This window comes from Lissotriton vulgaris, chromosome 4_1 (genome assembly GCF_964263255.1).
Source record: "Lissotriton vulgaris chromosome 4_1, aLisVul1.2, whole genome shotgun sequence".
Taxonomy (NCBI): Eukaryota; Metazoa; Chordata; class Amphibia; order Caudata; family Salamandridae; genus Lissotriton; species Lissotriton vulgaris.
In genome coordinates this window covers 1,307,096,854-1,307,120,616 of record NC_141691.1, presented here as the reverse complement: position 1 = coordinate 1,307,120,616, position 23,763 = coordinate 1,307,096,854, and positions in this window count along the sequence as shown.

Sequence of the window (23,763 nt, the reverse complement as noted above, 5' to 3'; positions counted from 1 at the left end):
GAGCCCCACCAGTTTTGAAAAAGTTCGCGAAGATTCATCGACCGGCGCCAAAGTTATTCCAAATAGAATGTTGCAGATTTCCTATGGAAAATAGGTACTAAATATAACTACCTACTGGCGACCGCCAGTAGGTAATATATATATTGAACAACGTGTTATCTCTCCCCACTTCCAGCCGGCAAAGAGAGAGTCTTGGACCCCAAAATACCATGGCAGAAAAAGATCTTTATTTCAACTAAGCCGTATATGACGTGTTTCGGGCAACATTGTGCCCTGGTTCACATGTGGAAACGCAGTCCGCCTACAGTTTTTATTCTCCAAATTGTCATTTACCCCGTGTCACGTGAGTGATAAAAATAAACAACATACTTTGTTGTACCTTTATACCTAGACTGCTGTCTGATCCGATAATTGACATTGTTTTAAACATCAATGAAGTTTGTAGATATAATTATTTTGACTGCGTGGTTATGCATGTTTTCATAGTAAGTTAGAGAATGCATTTAAAAAAACAGAATCTATTCAAATATAGTTTAGCCATTCAAATACTTGGGACTGTTTTAAATACTACAAAATGCATAAAAAGACTATGTAACTCCCATAATCAAAATCTAAATTTGCCAAACGCAAGTGGGAGCGTATTTACAAGAAACTTGCACCATGAAGAACGCTTTCCATTTAAAAAGGAAAAATAACATCATAGACACTCATATGCCTTATAAATATGACCCAAAACAACCTATGAAGCTCTAGCAGTACATATCCAGAAATGTAATTGATTTCAAAAAATCGTTTTTAAACACAGCATATAAATCAATTGTATACCTGCATTCAAGAGGAAATGACTGAAAATGTCCTTGAGACACATGAAAGCGTTTTTGGGAATGCCCTAGCACCATTGTTTGGACATTATTAACATGGCTATGTAACTCCCATAATCAAAATCTAAATTTGCCAAGCGCAAGTGGGAGCGTATTTATAAGAAACTTGCACCATGAAGAACGCTTTCCATTTAAAAAGGAAAAATAACATCATAGACACTCATATGCCTTATAAATATGACCCAAAAACAACCTATGAAGCTCTAGCAGTACATATCCAGAAATGTAATTGATTTCAAATAATGACTTACTTCATTGGTAGGCCTTCACATGTATTATCTCCTTTGTTTTCTTCAGTGAAAATCTTATCTGCAACCATGTGTTGGCCTCACCTCAAACAAACAAAACAGGTGATGGACCGAATGTGGATCAATGACACACATTCACCCCAGTCCAAAGATCTGGGCCTAAACAAACCTTTAGATAGGCCACACCTTATCTTCATCCTGAATTAATCATTTAAAATATTAGGGAGAGATTTATGATTGTTGTATGCCTGTTTTGTACCACTGTGTGTCATTTTTGTGATGCAGTGCTGGTGCAAAAGATTTGCTATGTTAAATAATAAGTAGGGCATTAAGTTTTTGATGACTGTTATTCATTTACTGTTTGGTAATAGTGGTTAATAACATTTTTTATTATATTTTTCCACAGATTCAACTGCAGATCTTTTCTTACTTTGAAAAATGCCAACGAAAAATCGAATTAGAAAGGCTAGAAAACGTCAAAGACAGCAGGATGATCTTTTATTGCAGCAGTCCTCTTCCCCAAATACTTTTCAAAACACCAAGAAAGCTCCGGGTAAGAGCACAAAATCATTCTTAAGAAATATTTTTAGTAAAAAAAGTATTTATCCCAAAAATGTTTCAGTTCAGAAAAAGAAAAGCAATTTAAATGGAAAGGAAAGACCAATCAAAAATGTTACTGCTAGAGCAAGAGATAACTCTGTGCATGATAGTAGAAGGAAACAACAGTTTAGGGACATTCGAAAACGAATGTTCCGTAACAGGATAATAGTTAATTTATTAAAAAATATTAAGAAAGGCCAACAGAAAGCGGCATTTTATAAGAAGAAGAAAAATGTAGAGAAAATTATTGATCATGCTTTTGAAATTAAGCGAAAGTTGTTTATTTTGGTAATCAATAGAATTAGGAAACTAATCAAGGTAATTTCTGATTTCAAAACAAAAAGTAGATGGAAGAGAGTAGTAAATCGTAGTAACTTTTGTGAAGTTTTTTCCGGAGAATGGATGCATAGTTCAAGTTGTGAGGCATTTTTTAATGAGGAGAGTTATTTTCAGGATAATGATTTGGTGTTTGCAGTTGACACCAGTGGTCGAGCTTATGAAGTGAAGGATGGTTGTCCAGTTGAAAAAGAAAAACTTGTGACAACAGAGACAGAAGAGGCGCTAAGTGATGAGGTTTTAGGAAGACGTCCTAAGGGTCCTGTGTACATTTGGAAGTGTAGTTCTATTTGCAGTGTGCGACAGGTTTCCATCAATTTGCTTTGTGATTTTATACGGACATTTAATAAGAAAAGTTTGAAGCAGAAAATGAAGTTGTTGCAAGATTTAGATCCTTGCAGAGTGAGACAAATGACAGGTTTGCGTGGTGATTCACTGGCTTGTCTTTCCAGGAGAGTATGCCAGAGTGTTTTTCATCATTTCAGGATGCTAGCAGTGCATCATAATAAAGTGAGAAAATTAGTGAGAATGTTGTATTATGCTAAGAGTCCAGCAATTATGCTTAAACAATTATGTGCTGCTCTTTTGCATGGTTCTGAAATAGATGTGAAGAATATTTGTGAAGAAATTGAGTTTTGTTACTTTGGTAGTAAAGATGAGAATGTTCAAATTGACCCAGAAGTAGAGGGTAATGTTGAAGATAATGTACAGGTTTCCAGTACAGATAGTTTTCAGAAGGAAATTGCCACGTTTCAGATGAAATCAAGTGAGAGGCCTAATTTCACTTGTGTGTGTTGTCGACACACTTATTATAAGAATCAGACTAAGTTAGTGGATTTATATGCAAAAAGTGAAAGGGAAAATAATAGTGAATGGAAGGATTTTGCCACATACTTGATGGTAGAAAATTATTTTGATTTGGGATCGGATCAACGTGTGTGTACTTATTGTTGTAATAAATTAAACCAAAACCAGATGCCTGCTAGGGCAGTTCATAATAATCTGGAATTGGTTGAGATTCCTTCTGAATTGAAGGATTTAAATACTTATGAATCTATTTTGATTCAAAGTATCCATCCCTTTCAGGCTATTGTAAGAATGGAGCCAAAGACAGGGAAGTTGCCTCCAGCAGATTTACAGAGAGGATTAAAGGGAAGAGTTGTTTATTTGCCTCTAGATTTGAACAAAAACATTAACACAATTGGAGTAGAAAAAGTGGAAGAGGAACCTCTGGTTATCTTAGTTAATGGGGTTCCGACAAAGAATAAGAAAATATGGCAAGATTTAGTGGATGTTAGGAAAGTCAAAAAGGCAACATTGTATTTGAAGAAAAATAATAAGTACTATAAGAATGTATATGTTGCAGAAGAGGAAGTAAGTGATGAAGAGGATAGCGATTTGTGTGCTGGCCAAATTGAGAAAGTAGAGGCCTCTAAAAGTGAAGAAATATATGAACATTATAGTGTTCATCCTTTGCATTCCAAGGAAGTCATGGGGAATGCTATTGAGTTGTTTCAAATGAAACAAGCCAAAGGGAGTCCCATTAGTGTTTGGGAGGAAAGTTTGGAAGCTCGGTGTTTCCCACAGCTATTTCCCACAGGTCGAGGAGGAAGATATGATGAGCGACCTCATCAAATTCCTGCATCTGAATACCGGACTTTACGATTGTATGCAGAAGATCCTAGGTTTCGTCAATGCATTCCCTATTTGTTTCATCTCCTGTTTGAAAGCGATCTGTCTGGACTGTCATATGCAGTGAACCACATCTTAAAAAGTGGTAGACAGATGCGAAACATCTCGGCAAGTGATTTTATGCATAAAGTCAATGTCCAAGACAGTATTTTGGATTCTCACTTAATTAATCTCATGGCGTGTCAGCGTGGTACTAATGAGTACTGGTAACGTCGTCATGGTGATTTAAAATGTATGCTGAGGAACTTAGGAACTCCGACATGGTTCCTCACTCTGAGCTGTGCCGAGTATGGCTGGGAAGACTTACTTGAATTTCTACGAGAGGCAAATGAAAATATTGAAAACATTGAATTCAAGACACCTGGAGAACTGTGTTCTTTGGATCCAGTGAATGTATGCAGGTACTTCAATCATAGATTTGAAGCTATGATGTCTTTCATCACAAATAAGAAGAATCCACCTCTTGGAGAGGTGTTGGATTTCTTCTGGAGAAAGGAGTACCAAGCAAGAGGTGCTCCTCATATACATATGTTGTTCTGGATCAAGGATGCACCTAAATTTGGAACAGATCCGGATGACTTAGTGATGAATTTCATAGAACAGTATTCTACGTGTGCTGTTCCAAACGCAACGGAGAAGAAAAGCCTAGGAGAACAAGTTCTACGTTTCCAAAGCCATCGTTGTGGAAAGTACTGTCGTCGTAAATTCAGAAACAAGGACAAGTTCTACACCAAATGTCGTTTCAACTTTCCACGACCGGTGATTTCCAAAGGAAGAGTGAACAGTTTGATGTCTTCACTGAGACATAATGTGACGAGGAAATCACCCAAAAATACATACAATTTGAAAAGGAACGAAGAGTCCAAGTACATCAACGACTACAACCCAGTGATTTTGTCCATGTGGAATGCTAACATGGATATACAGTTTGTGGCTGACAACTGTATGGCTGTGGCACGGTATGTGACATCTTACATCACCAAAAAAGAAAAGACAGAACTGAAGGATATGTGGGAGGACATTTCCCATGAAAAGAGCCTCAGCAAGAAGTTGTACAGTTTCAGTCTGAAGATGTTGTCGCATCGAGAAATCGGAGCTTACGAATGTTCTGATCGATTGTCTTCAGCAAGTCTCTATGCCAAATCCAGGAGTATCATTTGGGCGAGTCTTGGTCTTGCTGCAACGCGAAATCGAGTTCTAAAACCTGTCCGGGAAATTGAGTATTTGGCAGAAAAGGAACCAAACAGTACCGACATTTTGAAGACCAACATGTTGGATACATATTATCCAAATCGAAGCAGTCACCTTGAGAATGTTTGTCTATATGAGGTTCTACAAAATTATATATTCAAGAGGAACATCAAAGAAGATATTGAGAAAGGAGTGTATGCTGTAATTGGAAGTGAGGGATGCCTGGTCAAGCCAAAAAAAATGCCAATTAGTAAACCATCGAAAATTGAGTGGCGAATCTCCAGAAAAAAAGGAGTTCTTCTATTTAGCACTTTTGCAACTTTTCAAGCCTTGGCGTGCAGAAGAGGAACTGCTTGGAGATTTCCTCTGTTACGAAGACTCTTTCACTGCTGCTAAGGAGACCATAGAATGTCCTGCTTTTCCCAAATATCAAGAAATGCTAACTATGGAAATTGAGCAGGAAGCAATGATTGCAGCCGAGATTGCCAGAGACATTTCTCAGGACAGTCAGAGTTCTGTTTCATTGAGTCAAGATCCACTTGGAGGACCTATTATCGAAAATGAAGCTGCCACTGCTATGAATGAAGTGGAAAGAGCCATGGCACATGCTCCGGAGGATTCAGTTAACTTAGAAGACTTGGAAAAACAACTCAACGTTGAGCAGAGGAAAATATATGATGAAGTTACCAAGCAAATTGAGCATGGATTAAGTCATGAGAAGAAAGAGTGCTCATGTACATCGTTGAAGCCTGTCCGACTGTACGTGAGTGGAGAAGCGGGAACTGGAAAAAGTTTCCTCATTAAAGCAATTTCTTGTTATTTGCAGGAAAGGACTGAGTCATCGCTGTCTTGTGTTGTCACCGCTCCTACTGGACTGGCAGCACATAACATTAAAGGTATTACTTTGCATCGTCTACTGATGCTGCCAGTGGAGCATGACAACAAATTACAATACCACAAGTTATCTGGGGATGCTTGCTGTGAAGTTTCAAGAGTCTTGAGGAAAATGAAACTACTTATCATTGACGAAGTAAGCATGGTTTCCAATGTCATGCTTGCCTTTGTGCATTTGAGAATGCAAGAAGTACTTAAAACTGAATATGATGTGTTATTGGTGGCAAACACATCATTGTTTTCGGAGATCTTCTGCAGCTGACACCAGTAAAAGGTCAACCTGTGTTCAAAATACTCACGCATGAAGATACCAGGAAGTGCCTAGGGAGCATTGGCAACGTCAATATATGGTTAAACTTCAATTATGCTGAACTGCATGAAAATATGCGTCAGGCGAAGGATGAAGATTACAAGAAAATTCTACAAGATATTAGAATTGGAAAAGTGACCGAGCATGGAAACGAAGCTTTAAATGCACGATTACTTTCAAATTTATATCCCGAACAAGAGATTGTGCCTGAGAATATTTTTCAGAATATTACTGAGAAGAAATCCGGAATATGTTTGATGCCAACTCTTGCAGAATGTGCCTTCTTCAACAACAAAATGTTGAATTTAGAAAAGCAAGAGATTGTGAAACTTGAAGCTATTGACAAAATAGAGCATATGGGATCAACAATTATTTTGTCAGAGAATTTGAAATCAAAATTGGATTCATTAGAGAAGACTATATCTAAAACAGCGGGTTTTGAAAAGACTTTGAATGTGTGTTTAAATTGCCGAATCATTTTGAGAAGGAATTTACATGTTGAAAGAGGTCTGGTAAATGGATCAATGGGTAATGTTGTTGATTTTGAGAAATACAGAAATAGAGATGGAATAGAATTTTTAAAAATTAAATTTGATGGCATTGAGGAAGTACAGCTAATTGGTCGTTGTTCTGCTAAGTTTTTGCTTGTTAAAGACTTATATGTTCGCCATAAACAGTTTCCTGTTTGCTTGGCATATGCGGTGACAATCCATAAATCGCAAGGTTTAAGTGTAGACAGTGCATTGGTGAATATTGGCAGTTCTGTGTTCAAGGAGGGTATGGCATATGTGGCATTGTCACGAGTTAGAACTTTATCGGGATTGTACTTGATTGACTGTGATGTCACAAACATTTGTGCGGATCTAGATTGTGTTAAGGAATACAATAGGTTAAGAAGAGAGTATGCGCCACATTTGCCTCAATATCCTTTGTTTGAGAAACGTGTGGTAGGCCGGAAACGTAGAAATATCAGTAATAGTAGGGAGGTTGTAGCAAAAAGACCAAAAGTCAATGAACCGAAAATTGTTAGCAGAAAGAAAGTGGATTCTGTTGAAGATGTTGTCGGTTTTCAATTTGAAAACAGTTCTGGTGTCAACAGCTATGCAAATGTAGTGGTTAATGTTCTCTTTTCACTAGAGAGTTTAAAAGAACAGATTCTGTTGAATTCAGAACAAATTTTATGCTGTTTGTTGAATTCTGTTTTCGAGAAATGTAGCACTGATCGAACAAAAGTAGAAAGTGTGTCTGAAGTTCGTTATCTGTTAGATGAATGTTAAGGTCAAACAGACTTCTCTGAAAATAATCAGCAAGATTGTCAGGAGTTTTTAATGTATATGCTTGATGTATTGCAAGATGAGGGTGTAGATGTAGATCACCTGTTTGGGCTTTCTTATCAATGGCAGCATGACTGCGAGAACTGTATGGTATCAAGTACTACTAGTGTAGACTCAGAAAGATTTATATATTTAACTTTGCCAGACAGTAAATCAGTCTCCTTTAATAAGCTAGTAAATGCAGCGGATCACAACATGGAGTGTAGCCAATGTAAATCTGAAATGATGTCAACATTATTTATACGTAGATATGGCCAGTATGTCATTTTAATGATCCAACGATGTAGGCCTGATGGGTCAAAATTGTCAACTTTAATAAAAAATGTTGTGGCTTCTCAGCTGTCAATATCAGGAAGGACTTTTGTAACTGTAGCAATTATCTATCACGATGGTCCTTCAACAACATCAGGACATTATACAGCTTATTTAAAGTCTCCAAACGGCTGGTCATTCTGCAATGATTCCGTTGTAACTTTCAAAAAAAAATTGCAGTTTGACCTTAAAAATTCTTATCTGGTGTTTTTAAAACCAAAATTTTAAAGAAAGAATCTCGGGATTTCCTGTGAGGAATTGCAAAAGGTTCATCAAGTAGAGGGAATGTAAGTCTGCAATGCTGTCTAGATTATTGGTCCAAAACGTTTAATTATAATGTCAATTTAAAAATCCAACTATATAAACCTGATGCAAGTAAGTCTGCTTCATAGTAAGCAGTATCAGTGTCATAGGAAAAGGAGAACATGAGTGACAAAGAAGGGTAAGATATTAGTAGTCCAGGATTGTGAAAATAATCTTAAATGTTTTCTTTTTGAAAGTTGCGAAAATAGAAAATGACGGGATTTGATTGGAAGAATTACAAGAGTTCTGAATCGCTGCAACATGATTTGGCCTAGTGGAAACATGTGGTAGAATGTGAGAAGTCTTTTCTTGTATGTAACATATTTTTCAAAACGATGGAGGTTTTCTTTCAGAAAGTGGCGGGCTGAAAATATTTATAGCACAACAGAGTGGACGCTGTTCATAGGACATCCTTCGACGTCATTGAAAGTAAGTTAATTTTAAGGAGTTTTGAATTCAGATTTCTTAGGTTGTATGGGTTTTTTAAACACAATCATTTTGATTGTGTTTTTTTTTCCCCGCTGTTACATGATGAATACCTTCAAGTCACTGATTTAAGTGAAATTTGATACATTCTGAGAACAGCAAAAATAAACCATTTAACATGTATAATTAATGTTCTGCTTTTTGTACTTATGATATACATTTAGAAATGTGAGGTAGATATGAAGAAACTGAGTCTTCTGTAAGTGTCAATTTTAATGCTTACAGTGCTGTACTTCTGGGTACTGTTTTTTTTAAAAAAAAGGAATAGGCCTCACCTCAAAGAAAGCTCTTGAAAGCACACATCTTATTTGCATCCTGAAACAATCATTTAAAATGTTAGACACAATTTTATGATGGCTTTACATCTTTTTTGCGCTGCTATTGCATCACTATTGTGAGACATCAGCAGTGCAAAAGAAGCACCATGTTCCAAAATAGGCCTCAGTTCATCAGCATGAAGATACTGTTTGTTTAAAATATATATCTTTAGGATTGTGTAGGGGACGTAGAGAAGCAGAGGCTTCTGTAAATGTCAAAGTTGTTGAAAAACTGTTTCTTCTTGAACGTTTTCCCTTTTCTTTTCTAATTTTTAAATGCATGTTTTAATATTTTTGGAAATGTTTGTTCTCTCTTTTATAGATTGAAAGTATGAAAAATTATTTTAAAAAGGTAACAAGAATTATAAGGTAAATGTTTTCTACTCTTTTTACCCGCAATGCACTGCTGATGATGTCACTGACCATGTCATGAATGATGTAATAAGAGGACATGACTTACTTCATTGGTAGGCCTTCACATGCATTATCTGCTCTGTATTCTTCAACAAGTGTAAAATTGATCTGTAACCCTGAGTAGGTCTCACCTTAAACAAACCTCAGGAGAGATCACACCTTATCGTCATCCTGAATTAATAAATAGATCTATTAAACAGTATCTCTGGTTTACTCCCTATAGCTGTCTTTCTTTTAACATTACTCTCTGTTTACTTCCCTTATACTAACTCTTCTTTTTTTTTAAAAAATATTTTTTTGGTTCGCTTCAAGTTCGCGAACCGGGCAGCGAACCGGAAAGCGAACCAAAAGAAATAGAGCTTGCCAGAGTGCTAAACATTCTAGCAATTTTATTTGAAAGGGGAGGTAGTTCTGAAAAGAACTTTTTTTTTATGTTTTTGTTGTTTTTTTTTGTTTTTTTTTTCTGAACATTTTTTGTTTTTTTTGGATTTTTAGAACAGCTTTATGTTTTTTTGTGTTTTTCATGGAGGGGAAACAACAAAAAACAGGCATTGAAAAGGGCTCAACAGGAGCAAAAAAAAAATTACTGTTTGGGTGGGTTAGGGCACTTATGGTTTTCAATCACCAAGTTGATTAAGTTCACGCTCATGTTCCCACATGAGAGCAGAGCACCACAATATATGCACGTAAACTTCATGTGCTTGAAGTTTGGCTGTATGTTTGGCACAGTTTCCTGTGCCTCTCTTCCTGTCAAAGATATAGTTGATGTTGATCTGGCCACAGGAGTTGTCGGGGGATTATCTTGAAGGTCTCTTAACTCTTCCCGGCTGTAGTTTAATGGATGCCACCTGGCCATATGGCGATGCATAGTATAGTTGCCCATACTATACTTTTTGTCAGTGCCTCTAGATAATCTGTATTTGCAGATTAGGCAGGTGGCATACTTGGCATTGACCTTCTTCTCCCCTCGAGGGATTGAGAAAAACTGCCATATAAAACTTGTTTTCCTTCGGGAAACACGGGGCAACTCCTGTATAAATTGAGGTTCATCTGTGTCCTCTTCTTCTAGGTCCTCCTCTTCCTCCTCTCTGTTGGAGATGAATTGTGATGGTGGTCCTCTCTTATCATGAGGAGGTTGAGGTGGTGGTGGGGGTCCACCAGCTGAAGCAAGGATAGAAGCCATTGCTGAAATACTGGAAAATGGTCTTTCTCTCACCAAGATGAAAGTCAGAGTGAGGAAAGAAGGAGGGGTTTACATGATTTGGGAAAAGCAAAAGTTCTGAACCAATGAAAAGTGTTATTTTTAGGTCACATGACCTAGTCATACATCATTTGGAAACCAAAAGTGAAATGAACCAATGAAAAGTTTGATAAACAAGTCACATGACCTGTCCTGCTTACGTTACGCGGTGCGCGCCGCGTCCCGGATCGTTTCCGGTTTGCGGTCCGGAACACTTCCGGGAGCGCTAACGCGGCGCGTCATAAGACGCATTACGCGACAACGTGATACGTCGCGCTTCCGCGACGCGTCACAGTTGCGCTAATGAAACGTTTACCGGTTCGCGGACTAGGTCGCGGCATCAAGTTGAGCTAACGGAAAGCTTCCCGGTTCGCTTACCGGAAGCGAAGAAAAAAAATATTTTAAAAAAAATTATCAATAAACATCTAAAATATATTTTGGGATTTAAAGAAGAATACATTTTACAGCTACAGATGTTAGCTTTTAAAAAACCAATGAAATTCACAGAAAAAACCATAGGTTATAGACCATATATAGTTAGGAATTTGCATTTACAAAACCTTGAAAATTCACTGAAAAAACCATAGGTTGTAGACCATATATAGTTAGGGATTAGCATTTACAAAACCTTATTTTACTCGCATAAAACCATTGAAATTTCATATATAGTTAGTTGCGCTAACTATATATCGCGCACCCGCAATCCACTGCTGATGATGTCACATATTACATCATTCATGACATGGTCAGTGACATCACTGATGACATCACTGATGACATCTCAAATGACATCACTGATGAAATCTCAAATGACATCACTGATGACATCACTGATGACATCTAATTTGACATTACTGATCACATCACTGATGATATCATTCATGTGATAATACGATGAACCTCTTCAGACTCTAATATAACCTTAGATACAATCAGTGTAAACAGACACTCACAGACTGTCACTCATCCATGGAGTTACTCACACACCTAGTCAGTCATGCAAAGAATCAATCACACCTCCATTTCCTCAACTATACAGTTATACAAACTTTACTTATTCAAACATATACTAACACATATTTACTCTCTTATACAATCCCTGATACAAGTTCACAATGATCCATACAGCCACTCACACATTCACTGGCTCTTATGCACAGTTATTTATATATGTCAACTCTCACATGTACTGTGTTTTACATATGTACTAACTTTGACATGTAGCACTGAGATATCCATTCACTCACCAATACACTCATGCAGACAGTCAACCGCCCATACAGCTGTTTCCACATGCACTTTTGAAACCATACATCTAGTGAATCAACTGCTCACACATCTATGCACAGAGTCACACACCTCCCAGCCACCCACACACACACTCAGTCTCCCATACAAATACTTGGGCAACCAATCAATAACCCATATAGTTACTCATATAGCTACTGATCAACACATGCAGCAGTTTACAGAACAACAGACATAATGATGCACAAATTAAGACAGTTTAGTCACTAACCCATGCACTCAGTGAGACACATTAAATCACTCACTCATACAGTCAGTCATGCACCTACTAAATCCTTCATCCAGACACTTATACATCCACTCATTCTTCAATATGTAAGACATATTTTAACTTTACAGAAACATACAGTCACTGGGTGTTGTCATCAGTGATGTCACTGACCATGTCATGAATGATGTAATATGTGACATCATCAGCAGTGGATTGCGGGTGCGCGATATATAGTTAGCGCAACTAACTATATATGAAATTTCAATGGTTTTATGCGAGTAAAATAAGGTTTTGTAAATGCTAATCCCTAACTATATATGGTCTATAACCTATGGTTTTTTCAGTGAATTTTCAAGGTTTTGTAAATGCAAATTCCTAACTATATATGGTCTATAACCTATGGTTTTTTCTGTGAATATATATATATATATATATATTACCTACTGGCGGTCGCCAGTAGGTATATATAGTTAGGATTTTTTCTCTATGGGACTTTTGAAAATTCTATGTCTAATAACTTTGGCGTTTGTGGACGGAATCGGCTGAAATTTTCAGAAAAATGGCACACTTTGTTTCTGAGCAGCCCCTGAAAATTTGGGGGGTTTTCATTAAGGGGGGACGAGAAAAAAGGGGGTCCCAAAACACATTTTTCCCATTCATTTTTCCATAGGGCATTTGGCCTCACTTTTAGCTCGAACGGCTAAAAGGATTTGCACAAAACTTGGCAAAATTGTAGGGACTGTTAGCCCGATGTGCCTTTGCTAGGTCTCAATATATGTGCTCCAGTGGATTTTGAGAAATTAACATTTTAAAAAAACAGATATATCTGTGACAGCGTCCCGGTTAGCGCTTCGGTTCGCGTACTTTTCGCGTTACGGAACTTTGCGAAACGAAGCTGATTGGCTCTCCGGTGTCTGTCAACATTCTAAACAGTCCGGAACGGCCGCCATCTTGTCTCTCGGTAGGATCGAGAGACAAGAGGAGGAGAAAAACGAAGGGGGAATTTAATGAAAGGGAGCAAGGTAGACCCTTCTTGACCCCCTAGGAATGATGTTGGGGTTATTAAAGGGTCCCGTAGGGCAAGTAAAAAAAATTAGATTTTTCGCGGTAGAAGCGCTTTCCGGTTCGCGAACCGGGTAGCGAACCTGGTTGCGAAACGGGAATTCGCCATTTTGTGTTTTGTTTTAATTCAATTACAAGATGGAGGAAAAACAATGTGAGAAATGGGTATAAGGGGGTACGGGAGACGTATCCTGACCCCCTATGTTTTCTGAGGGTGGCTGAGGATGCTCATATATGTTGATACATGTCTTCCAGCGGCTGCGCGTGAGCGTTTTTTTTTTGTTGCTGCGTGACGTTTGTTAACGTTCGATTCAAAGGAAATCAGGAAGTGTTGACCGCCATTTTGACACTGCGAGTAAATATATTGTTAAAAATAATTGTTATAAATTAATCCGTATTGATAAACATTGTCTGCGCCATCTTGCCTTTTTTCCAATGCCACACTTTTGTCGTGCACGGCAGCCATTTTAGATGCCTTGACCAGACCAAATCTGCACGCCGCCGATCCTCAGCATGGCTCCCCACCCTCGCAAGCATCTCTCCCACGCACTGGTCACCCACGCTCTCTCTCTCATGCATGGGCCATAAACCTCCCCCATCTGCGCTGCTCTTCCCTGAGAATCACACCCTGTGCCCGCCCAACACCTCCCTTTCACCCTATTCACTACCGCACCCTCTGACACTCCTCTTCCTCTGTGTCCGATTGTCCAGGCCGGTCCCAGGCTATCACCTAGCCCTGCGGATGTAGTTTATGGCCCGAACTGTAAAGAATCACCTCTCTTCAAAGGAGTTACAGTAGATCAAGGCCCCCACCCCATGAGATCGGTCACACCACACGCATTCCTACTATCTGATAACGATCCTGTATTGTGATTGGGGAGGGGATTCTCACTGTAAGGGTGTGTGGGACCGAGCCTGAAGTGGAAGATTCCAGGGATTCCTTTTTGTACATCAAAGTCTTCACAATTATGTGTCACATTAAAAATATATAGCACTCCAACAAAGTAGTAGGATTATAACACTTTAATACCTTATAAATATATACAACGCTTTAACAAAGTAAACACGTTAAAAAAAACATTTTAAACAAAGCAACAATGGGCTGCATTGGTCTGTCTTTTAGTTGGCAAAATCCATCTGCCTGTGAGGTGGCGTCAGTAGCGGTCCGTTGTGCGAATAGGCCGAAGGCAGCACAACGCGCCAAGATCCGCACGGCACCCAGGTGATGTCCAGTAAGTTGCCACACTGGTCTTGGCATCCTACAATGCTGCGCCGAAAAATGGCGTGGGGCGCCCCGGGAGGGGGAGGGGGCGCGAACGGGCCTTTCCCGCCTCCCCAGGTGGTGGCTCCTCTGCTGCAGTGGGGCGCCCCTTTAGCGTCTCATTTGCCATTCAGCTGTTTACCGCCCGCTTTTGCTGCACTGTGCCTCATCCGGCATTCAGCTGAGTTGCGCCCGCTCTTGCGGCTACAGCGTCTCGCCCACCATCCAGTTGAATTGCGCCCGTTCTTGCGGCTACAGCGTCTCGCCCACTTTCCAGTTGAATTGCGCCCACTCTTGCGGTGCAGCGATAGGCGGCTGCCACAGGACTCTTAAAATGGCGGCCGGCTCTTCGGATTTGGCCCTGGTCGACTAAAATGGCCCTGGGACACATTTGAACTCGGACATTTGCCTGCTAGGGCTTGGGCCCCATTCTCGAAAGCGTCCCCTCAGCCTTGAAGATTCTACAAAAGTCATCGGGGCCCCCGACTCCCGCAGGCTTCCGGTGGGGAGCGGCTGCCATGATTGCTTGCGGAATGGCCACGACGGAGCTACGAGATGGCGGTGCTCTCATGCTGACGCCAGCTTCAGTCTGAAACATCCAGAATCACTGTAGACTATCAATTCGATGACTTCCGATGGAGCCCCAACGTGACCCGGTAGGGAAGAACTTGCCCTCCCCTCTCTTGACTGATGGTTCTTGTTGCCTGTCCCCTCTGTTGTCATCTAACGGAACATTTTTGGATTGCTGAGTGAGAAAAAAAAAGGTGGGGCTTTCATCATGTGGAAAAAAAAAAATTTTAATCCAATGAAAAGTGTTATTTTTAGGTCATATGATCAAGCATTTCATCATTAGGAAACCAAAAGTAAAATGAACCAATGAAAAGTTTTATAAACAAGTCACATGACCTGTTATGCACCTTTGGGCTATAAAAAGCCTACAAAATCCGTTGGCCTGTGAGGCGGCGTCAGTAGCGGACCGATGTGCGAATAGGTCGAAGGCAGCACAACGCGCTGAGATCCGGATGGCACCGAGGTGGTGTCCAGCAAGTTGCACTGGTGTGGCCATCCTACAATGCTGCGCCGAAAGACGGCGTGGGGTGCCCAGGGGGGGGGAGGCGGTGCAAACTGGCCTCTCCCGCCTCCCCAGGTGGAGGTACCTCATCTGCAGTGCAGCGCCTCTTACCGTTTCACTCGCCGTCCAGCAGAGTTGCGCCCGCACTTGCTGCTACAGTAGGCCGAAGGTAGCACAACGCCCCGAGATCCGGATGGCACCGAGGTAGTGTCCAGCAAGTTTCACTGGTGTGGCCATCCTACAATGCTGCGCCGAAGGACGGCGTGGGGTGCCCGGGAGGGGTGGGGGGGTTTTGAGGCGGCGCAAAAGGGCCTCTCCCGCCTCCCCAGGTGGAGGCACCTCATCTGCAGTGGGGCGCCCCTTAGCGTTTTACTCGCCGTCTAGCAGAGTTGCGCCCACACTTGCTGCTACAGTACGCCGAAGGCAGCACAACGCGCCAAGATCCGGATGGCACCGAGGTGGTGTCCAGCAAGTTTCACTGGTGTGGCCATCCTACATTGCTGTGCCCAAAGACGGTGTGGGGTGCCCGGGGGGAGGGGCGGCGGCGCAAACGGGCCTCTCCCTCCTCCCCAGGTGGAGGCACCTCATCTGCAGTGGGGCGCCTCTTAGCGTTTCACTCGCCTTCCAGCTGAGTTCCGCCCGCTCTTGTGGCACAGTGCCTCACCCCCCATCCAGCTGAGTTCCGCCCGCTCTTGCGGTACAGTGCCTCACCCGCCATCCAGCTGAGTTGCACCCGCTCTTGCGGCTACAGCGTCTCGCCCACCATCCAGCTGAATTGCGGCCACTCTTGCGGTGCAGCGATAGGCAGCTGCAACAGGACTCTCAAAATGGAGGCCGGCTCTTTGGATTTGGGCCTGGTCCACTAAAATGGCCCTGGGACACCTTGGAACTCGGACGCTTGCCTGCTAGGGCATGGGCCCCATTCACGAAAGCGTCCCCTCTTTTGATTGATTGTTCTTGTTGCCTATCTCTTCTGTTGTCATTTAACGGAACCTTTTTGGACTGCCGAAAGGGGTTCTGGTCCGACCGCTGGTTGGTGGAGACATTTTGACTATATCCTGGACCTGCCCGGCCTCGCCCATAATGGCGCCGGTATAAATGGGACTCGTAACTCCTTGTTGTGTACTGGTTGCCCAACCTTGATATCACAAGATACGTATGCAGTTTTGAAGCACATGGTCAGCGGGGACGAGTACAGATTGAATATTTGGACATCCCCATTGATATTAAGTTCTGATGTGTTTTTGATTACTGTACTATTGAAAGTTCGAATTAACGTCACCTATGGTACTTGCCCGCAAATGTATATCTAGATAATTTTTTTGTAACTGGCCCTGTTGTACTTTAATTATAAAATGTACGTCCACCGATTCCACAACTGTTAGACACTTTAGTTCTTGCAACCTAATGGCCCGCCCGTTACGTTCTTCTACAGTGTAAATGTTCCCTCATCATATACGATTCCAGTTTGCTCCGTGGCCGGCCCACGTTGTTATAGGCCCGTATTTGTATACTGACATTTTCACAATAAAGGTTTTTAAAACAAAACATGGTAGTAGTACATAGATTGGTAAAGTTTTGAATAATAGCCACTGTTTTCGAATCAGTAAAAGGCAAGTGAAATAAAGCAGCCCGATTACATGACGATTAAAAGGTATAATACGCAGGAACGCAGTAAAGATAAATGGTCAAGGGCTGTTGTGTTTTCTACTCCTGCAACATAAAGTGATCGATAAGGATCCGATATTCATGCCTATCAGCGACTAAGACAGCAGGCCGAGCCTCTTTTGTTCAACGGCTCCCTCATGGGACGAAGAAACGCCCTTTTTCTCGAAATAGGAATATTTTACTTGCAGGACAGTTGTAAATTTCCCGGGAAAATACATTAGCCTGGAACATTTTTAGTGATAAACTGTAAATGCATCTGGGTCCTTTGCTTTACAAGTCAGAGTGAGAAAAAAAAGGTGGGGCTTTCATCATTTGGGAAAAAAAAATGTTCGAAAGCAATGAAAATTGTTATTTTTAGGTCCTATGACCAAGCCCTCCATCATTAGAATAACAAAAGTAAAATGAACCAATGAAAAGTTTTATTAACAAGTCACATGACCTGTTATGCTTACGTTACGTGCTGCGCGCGGCGCTCTGGATCGCTTCTGGGAAGCTGCGCCTCGCGCACCGGAGCACTTCCGGGTGCGCTAACGCGGCGCGTCATATGACGCATTACACGACAACGCAGGTCCAGAATATAGTCAAAAACACAACCCCTTTCTGAAGTAATCGGGGTTCCCAAGGCCTACATGTTCCGTAGATAACCCACTTACATTCAAGAACTGTTGGCACGGAAACTGTAAAATTCAAAGAACAAGTTTATTAAGACCCCATGGGGTGGTGGTACACTCATACAGCACCCTTCGGTAATGCAAGAGGTATCACACCGAACATCGGTGTGACTCGGTCTTTTATACAGTTTACAGGTAATAAAAGATAGGCGGCACAAAGTTACAAGACATTATGTACATATATGGTCATGTTTTGGAACACAGCCAGCTCATTGGAGGGGGTACAACTCCGCTGGTCAGTTTGGCGGTACATTCCTGAGGGGTAACTGGTCAGTGGGGACTGCGCATGTACAGGCTTGACCAGTACTAAAAATAGCCTGTTGCTGGGCAAACTCTAGTGGTCAGTGGTACGGACAACGGACTAAAGGGCACGCTTGCCACGAGGCCGCTTATGATCTAAGATGGCCGCCGTAACATTCAAAATGGCGTTTTCGTGTATAGCTAAGTTAAGCAGGAAAACGTGTAGTTTCAGCTAATCGCTAACGCGGCCATGTCAAATTACGACAGACGACCCTTTTAGCGTTTAGCTGAAGCTACCTCATAGTGAACATACTCAGGATGTTCGTCCTCAATATCTATTAGCATTATTTGAGTTACTTCTTTATGAAGCATCATTTTATCATGGGCAAGAGCTCGTCTTGACGGTACACAAGCTGATAAACACATAGAACATAAAGCTGGGCCACATTGAATACATAAGCACACAAAGAACAGTACCCCTACCATGATACATAGAATCGTTAACAGTTTCCAGCCCCAAGCAGTAAGTATTGACCAGAACCATCCTGAAAGTGTCCAAGTTCCATTGTCCGGGTGTATCTCAGCTGCTATTTTATGCAGCTTTGATATGGCGTCATAAACAGATGGTGAATTGTCAGGTATATACACACAGCAGCTACTTCCGATAATTCTGCATGCCCCCCCACGGTCAGCTAAAACTACATCTAACACCATCCTATTTTGGAGCGTAACGATCCTAGAAATCTGAAGTTCTTCAGTAATATTCCCAAGTGCAATGGCAGTGTCATTTGCTACAGCCTCAACAACACGTGTCAATCTTCTTATTTTCCGACTGTTCAACGCGGCCCCCACAAAGGAAAACAGTCCCAAATTGAAGTCCACATATTGCTGCAAGGCAGTATCAGTCTGGTCGATGTCATCCAGAACAACAGTCCGCTTAACTCTATTCAGGACAAAATCGTGGTACAGGACATAGTCATTATGATACATTGGCGGGGCAATGAATACAGGGGGTAGTACAAACGATACATAACACGTGCCTAACCATCCCAACGGAAGTTGATGATAACCTTTCGTTCCACAAATGAAATACGTATTGCGAGATGCTACAAACGAGATGCCATTCGGGCCATCAAAAGTAAGTGTGGTGTTGCATTCACTTTTCCCTACCGGAATCGAACCTTTATTTCTTATACACAAATCAGCTCTAGTAGCAATAACATTTATGACATGTGAGCTGGATACATTGATATTTCGTTGATTGCTGTATACACGCGGGGCAGAGATGTTATCGGGCCGGTACTCCTCCCATTCAAATCGAGTACCTTCAGCCCGTGGAAACCCATCCTTGTCATGGAAACATATTTTATTCAAACGAAAAAGCACCCCCCCTTTCGTTGGCCATCTCAGAGTGAAGAGGAGGGTGTACCAGGCATTGCAGGATCCATTATGTGAAAACGGGAGTGGAATGAGTGGGGTGCCCCCTTTCTTCTGGTGCCCCGGCAACATCCCACACACCCAGCAATTGGACGTATTAGTCATATTATGCGTGTGATGGAGAATCTGGATAAAGCTATTGTTCAGATAAGTTTGTCGATGGCGTTCTTCATGGTAGGGTAGGGTAAAGTGAAAATGTTCAGATGGAGCCGGGGTAGTCGGCAGCAAATGTTCACGTGCAGGTACCACAAGTTCAACTACCCAGGCTATTACAGCTATTACCACAATAGTCGAGACAAAAAGAATGGCACCTAATATTTGTTTGTCTCGTGAAGCAGAAGACGCCATAGTTCAGAAAAAAGTTCTTACAAAGTCTCAAATAGTTCGAATTGTTCGCAAAGTCTCAAATACACATGTGTGTATACCTAACAAAGAAAAATACGGTGCTGAGCTCCGAGGTAGCCGTTGTTTTCTTCTCCGGGCCAAGACGGGTGTCGCTACACTTGGCAGAACTGATCCCCCCCCTTGGAATTCCCGGTTTCCGTTTCACAAACCCCAGAGCGGTAACCAACCAGTCTTGAAAAAACCAAAAAAAATCTTCTTATCGTGGCCGCAGATTGTAACGCTCTCGTCCAGCAACAGCGTGGTCCGGGAAGGCTCCCTCAACTTCGGCCGACGTCACAGCTGGGCTCTTTTCTTTCTCCAAAATCTCTTTGTAGTCGGTCAACACAGCAGGATTCACCAGATTAGGAGAGACACGACGGCAGTGTGTCGAGTGCACCCACCGCTTCCTGTTGGTCACTCGTACAGCTGTCCGGGTTGCCAGGAGGACCTGCTCGGGGCCACGCCACCTCGGTTCCAAGCTGTTCGCCCTCTCAAACGACCGAATCATGACATGGTCGCCGGGGCGAAGATCATGGCCCTCTCCAGTAGAGTTGTCAGGGAGCGCTTCTCGAACCTGTTGATGAATAGAAAGCAAATCATTTGTTAATCGTGCCAAATAATCGTTCATCATTATACAAGGCACATCATGTATTAACCGCGGCTTGGGCACCCCCCAGATATTCATAGGGCGACCAAACACCACCTCATATGGTGTGAGGCCAGTTCGCGAGTGGGGTACTGATCTGAGAGAGAGTAATGCTAGCGGCAAAGCATCAGGCCACTTTAACGACGTGGATGCCACGATCTTGGCCAATTTGAGTTTTAACGTAGCATTGTACCGCTCAACCAGACCTGCCGACTGAGGGTGGAACACAGCGTGAAACTTCTGCTGAATCCCTAACTCCTTCAGTACATACTCCACAATCTTCCCAACAAAATGAGGCCCATTATCGCTCCACAAAAATTTGCAAACTCCAAAGCGAGGAAAGAATTCTTAAGCAACACCTTAGCCGTTGTTAGGGCTGTATTGTCTTTCGTGGGGAAGGCCTCAACCCATTTGCTAAAGGCACATACCACCACTAAGACGTACTTCAGGTTGTTGCAACGCTCAAGTTGGATATAATCCATTTGTAGTACCTCAAATGGTGCAGAGGGTGGAACGAACCCTCCTTTCGGAGTATGGGTCCCCTTTCCAGGATTGTGTTGTAAACATACCAGGCAGGTCTGCACTACTCGCTTGGCAGTATTAGCAATCTCGGGATGTTCCCAGACTCGTGTTAACAGTCGAGTGATTGCAAGAGCTCCCACATGCGCCAATCCATGTGTCATCTGGACCATCGCCTGCAAGTAGGCTGCAGGCAATTTCCATTTTTCCATGTCCTTGCTTCTCCAACAACCTTCATCATCTAGTACCCCATCTGCTGTCCATGCCGCAAGTTCTGATTCAGTAGCTGATTTCTGAATATCCAAAATTTCTGCTCTAGCATCGCTCCATCGCTCAGCCTGTGATTGTGTCACATACATGGGGGAGTCAGCCCGAGACATAGCCGTTTGTCTCGCTATGCTGTCTGCGAAGGCATTTCCTTGACCCACTTTATCGGTAATCTTTTTATGGGCACTACATTTTATTATCGCTACTTTGTTTGGACAAAGCAACCCGTTTAAGAGATCACGCACTAGTTCTCCGTGCATGATGTGTACTCCGTGAGAAGTCAAAAACCCACCATCTCTCCAGAGTAGCCCGAAGTCATGTGCTACTCCGAAGGCGTACCGGCTGTCTGTGTATATGTTCACACATAGGCCAGCACTCAATTCGCAGGCTCTTGTTAAGGCTATCAGCTCTGCTGCCTGAGCCAATTTCTGTGGTATTCGTGCTGTTTCTACCACCGTCTTAAGTGTCGTGGTCGCATAGGCTGCGGAAGTCGTACCATCTGGCAGCCTCAAACACGATCCATCAACCCACAGTTCCCCATCCACATCTGGAAGTGGCATATCCTGTAAGTCGACACGACCCTTTGTCTGTTCCTCGGTCAGGAAAACACAGTCATGATGTTTTTCTTCCTGACCCTCCTCGACCGGATAGGGCAATAAAGTGGCAGGGTTCAGGGTAGCGCATCTTTTCAGTGTGATATGTGGCGCCAAAAGTGTAAGCTCATATCCTGTTAGCCGTGCACTCGTAAGGTATTGGGTCTTTGTTTGATTTAACAGGGCATCTACTGCGTGGGGAACTAACACCAACAGTTTGTGTGATAACACTATTCCCTCACTCTGCCGTATAGCTACTGCTGTTGCTGCCACTGCTCGAAAACACCCAGGCAACCCTCGTGCTACAGGATCAAGAATGGCAGAAAAATACGCACATGGTCTCTGCTTATCCCCGTGTGCTTGCACTAACACTGATAACGCGCACCCATCGTTCTCGTGCACGTACAATGTAAAAAATTTTGTATAGTCTGGTGTACCTAGCACGGGTGCAGAACAAAGGGCCTGTCTCAATTGTTCAAAAGCATTCTGACATTCATCTGTCCATTCAAGGGGCATTGGTGTAGCTTTGGACAGTAATGCTAGCAAAGGTGTTATGATGTGTGAAAACCCCATGATCCACTGTCTGCAAAAAGACGTTAACCCTATGAAGGCACGTACATCTCTCTGTGTGCGGGGGACTGGTGTATCTAAAATTGCTTGAATTTGATCTGATGTTAATGCACGCCCCTCCTTAGACAAAAGATGACCGAGGTAGGTCACCTTGGGTCTACAGTATTGGAGCTTTTTCTTCGAAACCTTATGATTGTTCTGTGCCAGGAAAGAAAGCAACGCAATTGTACTCTCCTCACATTGTACATAAGAGTCTGCCGCAAGCAGAAGGTCATCCACGTACTGGATAAGAACAACGCCAGACTGTAACTCAAAGGAATCAAGCTGTCTTTTCAAAGCCTGGCTGTAGATACTCGGGCTCTCAGTGTAACCTTGGGGAACACGACAAAATCTATACGATTTATTATTTAACGTGAAGCCAAACAAATATCTGCTATCAGGATGGACAGGGATGGAAAAGAACGCGTTTTTCAAATCAATTACACTAAAGGTCGTTGCCATTGGCGGCACCAGTGTGAGCAAGGTCGTAATGTCGGACACCACCGGGTATTGGGGAACGACAATTTTGTTGATTTCTCTCAAATCAATAATAAATCGATAGACTTTGTCGTCAGTGTCTCTCTTAAGAATCGGGAGAATAGGGCTGTTACAAACATTATAAGGAACCTCCTCCACCACCCCTGCAGTTATCAAATCCTGAACAATGTGTGTCAAGGCAATTTCACCTTCTCTCGAAATCTTATACTGTGGCACTCGTGGTAGAGAGGCCCCCTCCTTAACAGTAATGTGAATAGGTGGAATACGTATCTCTCCCACATCCGTATCTGAGGTCGCCCATAACGTGTGCGGTAGAGAGGCCAAAGCTGGAATGTCTAATATAGTGCAAAACCTATCTGAGTCAGGATAATTGTCATTCAGAATAACCCGCACTCCCTCAGGAGCGCACCGTATCGTTGCTCGAAAATATTTAAGCAAATCAATGCCCAGAATATTATCTGGTGTATGGGGCGATAACAAAAATTGACCAAAACTGAAAAATTTGTCAAGACATAGTGCAAGGGTATTTGACAATGGGCTAGGGGAGGGTGTGCCATCGAACCCTACACATGTTATCATTTCGCCAGACAGGGGAGCCCTCGGAACCAAGTTTTTCGACAAAGCGCTACGAGTAGCCCCTGTGTCGACTAGAAATTGATCAGTAGAACCCAGAATACCCGCTGTTACATATGGACCCTTCTGATCTACCGGCACTTCGATTGATTCCGTACCCCATCCTACGCAGTCCTATGCATGCAC